At 35.7% G+C, this 5,000-nt stretch overlaps 3 non-coding genes across 3 annotated transcripts; all 3 read right to left on the reverse strand.

Annotated features, from left to right (window-relative positions):
* Positions 1 to 1,914: 1,914 nt before the first annotated feature.
* Positions 1,915 to 1,986, reverse strand: TRNAP-AGG (transfer RNA proline (anticodon AGG)). Its single transcript has one exon. It is a non-coding gene; the product is annotated as a tRNA-Pro (tRNA).
* Positions 1,987 to 2,962: 976 nt separating this feature from the next.
* On the reverse strand, positions 2,963 to 3,034 carry TRNAP-AGG (transfer RNA proline (anticodon AGG)). The gene has a single exon. It is a non-coding gene; the product is annotated as a tRNA-Pro (tRNA).
* A 1,029-nt stretch (positions 3,035 to 4,063) lies between these two features.
* On the reverse strand, positions 4,064 to 4,135 carry TRNAP-AGG (transfer RNA proline (anticodon AGG)). The gene has a single exon. It is a non-coding gene; the product is annotated as a tRNA-Pro (tRNA).
* Positions 4,136 to 5,000: the final 865 nt, after the last annotated feature.

Genomic DNA, 5,000 nt, shown 5'->3' on the forward strand with positions numbered 1-5,000 from the left:
TGGCAAGAGCAAAATTCAATTGAGGCTTTGAAATCAAGCATGTAACATCAATCATGGGCTCTAAAAGGCAGCTAAATGCTGGGCTCGTCCGGGATTTGAACCCGGGACCTCTCGCACCCAAAGCGAGAATCATACCCCTAGACCAACGAGCCACCCCTGAAAACTTCTCACGTCAGAATATTTTTTTTTTAAAGTGAAACTCATATTATTTATGTAATAATTGAAAGAGCTGGATAAAATATTTAATGAATATTGTTGTGTTATGTTACTGAGATAATGGGGAATGTGTTTTTTTACCCAAAGTACCACCATATGGTTGAAAATGTCCTAAATACTCCTAAGTAATTACAAACTAATTGTGTAAAATGGCAAGAGCAAAATTCAATTGATGCTTTGAAATCAAGCATTTAACATCAATCATGGGCTCTAAAAGGCAGCTAAATGCTGGGCTCGTCCAGGATTTGAATCCGGGACCTCTCGCACCCTAAGCGAGAATCATACCCCTAGACCAACGAGCCACCCCTGAAAGCTTCTCACGTCAGAATAATTTTTTTTTTAAAGTGAAACTCATATTATTTATGTAATAATTGAAAGAGCTGGATAAAATATTTAATAAATATTGTTGTGTTATGTTACTGAGATAATGGGGAATGTGTTTTTTTACCCAAAGTACCACCATATGGTTGAAAATGTCCTAAATACTCATAAGTAATTACAAACTAATTGTGTAAAATGGCAAGAGCAAAATTCAATTGATGCTTTGAAATCAAGCATTTAACATCAATCATGGGCTCTAAAAGGCAGCTAAATGCTGGGCTCGTCCGGGATTTGAACCCGGGACCTCTCGCACCCAAAGCGAGAATCATACCCCTAGACCAACGAGCCACCCCTGAAAACTTCTCACGTCAGAATAATTTTTTTTTTAAAGTGAAACTCATATTATTTATGTAATAATTGAAAGAGCTGGATAAAATAGTTGATGTATTTTGTTGTATTATGTTACTGAGATAATGGGGAATGTGTTTTTTTTACCCAAAGTACCACCATATGGTTGAAAATGTACTACATACTCCTAAGTAATTACAAACTAATTGTGTAAAATGGCAAGAGCAAAATTCAATTGAGGCTTTGAAATCAAGCATGTAACATCAATCATGGGCTCTAAAAGGCAGCTAAATGCTGGGCTCGTCCGGGATTTGAACCCGGGACCTCTCGCACCCAAAGCGAGAATCATACCCCTAGACCAACGAGCCACCCCTGAAAACTTCTCACGTCAGAATACTTTTTTTTTAAAGTGAAACTCATATTATTTATGTAATAATTGAAAGAGCTGGATAAAATATTTACTGAATATTGTTGTGTTATGTTACTGAGATAATGGGGAATGTGTTTTTTTACCCAAAGTACCACCATATGGTTGAAAATGTCCTAAATACTCCTAAGTAATTACAAACTAATTGTGTAAAATGGCAAGAGCAAAATTCAATTGATGCTTTGAAATCAAGCATTTAACATCAATCATGGGCTCTAAAAGGCAGCTAAATGCTGGGCTCGTCCAGGATTTGAATCCGGGACCTCTCGCACCCTAAGCGAGAATCATACCCCTAGACCAACGAGCCACCCCTGAAAGCTTCTCACGTCAGAATAATTTTTTTTTTAAAGTGAAACTCATATTATTTATGTAATAATTGAAAGAGCTGGATAAAATATTTAATAAATATTGTTGTGTTATGTTACTGAGATAATGGGGAATGTGTTTTTTTACCCAAAGTACCACCATATGGTTGAAAATGTCCTAAATACTCATAAGTAATTACAAACTAATTGTGTAAAATGGCAAGAGCAAAATTCAATTGATGCTTTGAAATCAAGCATTTAACATCAATCATGGGCTCTAAAAGGTAGCTAAATGCTGGGCTCGTCCGGGATTTGAACCCGGGACCTCTCGCACCCTAAGCGAGAATCATACCCCTAGACCAACGAGCCACCCCTGAAAACATCTCACGTCAGAATAAATTTTTTTTTTTAAGTGAAACTCATATTATTTATGTAATAATTAAAAGAGCTGGATAAAATATTTGATGTATATTGTTGTATTATGTTACTGAGATAATGGGGAATGTGTTTTTTTTACCCAAAGTACCACCATATGGTTGAAAATGTACTACATACTCCTAAGTAATTACAAACTAATTGTGTAAAATGGCAAGAGCAAAATTCAATTGATGCTTTGAAATCAAGCATTTAACATCAATCATGGGCTCTAAAAGGCAGCTAAATGCTGGGCTCATCCGGGATTTGAACCCGGGACCTCTCGCACCCAAAGCGAGAATCATACCCCTAGACCAACGAGCCACCCCTGAAAACTTCTCACGTCAGAATAATTTTTTTTTAAAGTGAAACTCATATTATTTATGTAATAATTGAAAGAGCTGGATAAAATAGTTGATGTATTTTGTTGTGTTATGTTACTGAGATAATGGGGAATGTGTTTTTTTACCCAAAGTACCACCATATGGTTGAAAATGTCCTAAATACTCATAAGTAATTACAAACTAATTGTTTAAAATGGCAAGAGCAAAATTCAATTGATGCTTTGAAACCAAGCATTTGAACCCGGGACCTCTCGCACCCTAAGCGAGAATCATACCCCTAGACCAACGAGCCACCACTGAAAACTTCTTACGTCAGAATAATTTTTTTTTAAAGTGAAACTCATATTATTTATGTAATAATTGAAAGAGCTGGATAAAATAGTTGATGTATTTTGTTGTATTATGTTACTGAGATAATGGGGAATGTGTTTTTTTTACCCAAAGTACCACCATATGGTTGAAAATGTACTACATACTCCTAAGTAATTACAAACTAATTGTGTAAAATGGCAAGAGCAAAATTCAATTGATGCTTTGAAATCAAGCATTTAACATCAATCATGGGCTCTAAAAGGCAGCTAAATGCTGGGCTCGTCCGGGATTTGAACCCGGGACCTCTCGCACCCTAAGCGAGAATCATACCCCTAGACCAACGAGCCACCACTGAAAACTTCTCACGTCAGAATATTTTTTTTTTAAAGTGAAACTCATATTATTTATGTAATAATTGAAAGAGCTGGATAAAATAGTTGATGTATTTTGTTGTATTATGTTACTGAGATAATGGGGAATGTGTTTTTTTTACCCAAAGTACCACCATATGGTTGAAAATGTACTACATACTCCTAAGTAATTACAAACTAATTGTGTAAAATGGCAAGAGCAAAATTCAATTGATGCTTTGAAATCAAGCATTTAACATCAATCATGGGCTCTAAAAGGCAGCTAAATGCTGGGCTCGTCCGGGATTTGAACCCGGGACCTCTCGCACCCAAAGCGAGAATCATACCCCTAGACCAACGAGCCACCCCTGAAAACTTCTCACGTCAGAATAATTTTTTTTTTAAAGTGAAACTCATATTATTTATGTAATAATTGAAAGAGCTGGATAAAATAGTTGATGTATTTTGTTGTATTATGTTACTGAGATAATGGGGAATGTGTTTTTTTTACCCAAAGTACCACCATATGGTTGAAAATGTACTACATACTCCTAAGTAATTACAAACTAATTGTGTAAAATGGCAAGAGCAAAATTCAATTGAGGCTTTGAAATCAAGCATGTAACATCAATCATGGGCTCTAAAAGGCAGCTAAATGCTGGGCTCGTCCGGGATTTGAACCCGGGACCTCTCGCACCCAAAGCGAGAATCATACCCCTAGACCAACGAGCCACCCCTGAAAACTTCTCACGTCAGAATATTTTTTTTTTAAAGTGAAACTCATATTATTTATGTAATAATTGAAAGAGCTGGATAAAATATTTAATGAATATTGTTGTGTTATGTTACTGAGATAATGGGGAATGTGTTTTTTTACCCAAAGTACCACCATATGGTTGAAAATGTCCTAAATACTCATAAGTAATTACAAACTAATTGTGTAAAATGGCAAGAGCAAAATTCAATTGATGCTTTGAAATCAAGCATTTAACATCAATCATGGGCTCTAAAAGGTAGCTAAATGCTGGGCTCGTCCGGGATTTGAACCCGGGACCTCTCGCACCCTAAGCGAGAATCATACCCCTAGACCAACGAGCCACCCCTGAAAACATCTCACGTCAGAATAAATTTTTTTTTTTAAGTGAAACTCATATTATTTATGTAATAATTAAAAGAGCTGGATAAAATATTTGATGTATATTGTTGTATTATGTTACTGAGATAATGGGGAATGTGTTTTTTTTACCCAAAGTACCACCATATGGTTGAAAATGTACTACATACTCCTAAGTAATTACAAACTAATTGTGTAAAATGGCAAGAGCAAAATTCAATTGATGCTTTGAAATCAAGCATTTAACATCAATCATGGGCTCTAAAAGGCAGCTAAATGCTGGGCTCATCCGGGATTTGAACCCGGGACCTCTCGCACCCAAAGCGAGAATCATACCCCTAGACCAACGAGCCACCCCTGAAAACTTCTCACGTCAGAATAATTTTTTTTTAAAGTGAAACTCATATTATTTATGTAATAATTGAAAGAGCTGGATAAAATAGTTGATGTATTTTGTTGTGTTATGTTACTGAGATAATGGGGAATGTGTTTTTTTACCCAAAGTACCACCATATGGTTGAAAATGTCCTAAATACTCATAAGTAATTACAAACTAATTGTTTAAAATGGCAAGAGCAAAATTCAATTGATGCTTTGAAACCAAGCATTTGAACCCGGGACCTCTCGCACCCTAAGCGAGAATCATACCCCTAGACCAACGAGCCACCACTGAAAACTTCTTACGTCAGAATAATTTTTTTTTAAAGTGAAACTCATATTATTTATGTAATAATTGAAAGAGCTGGATAAAATAGTTGATGTATTTTGTTGTATTATGTTACTGAGATAATGGGGAATGTGTTTTTTTTACCCAAAGTACCACCATATGGTTGAAAATGTACTACATAC

Source organism: Crinia signifera, chromosome 6 (assembly GCF_055691185.1).
Source record: "Crinia signifera chromosome 6, ASM5569118v1, whole genome shotgun sequence".
NCBI classification, from domain to species: domain Eukaryota; kingdom Metazoa; phylum Chordata; class Amphibia; order Anura; family Myobatrachidae; genus Crinia; species Crinia signifera.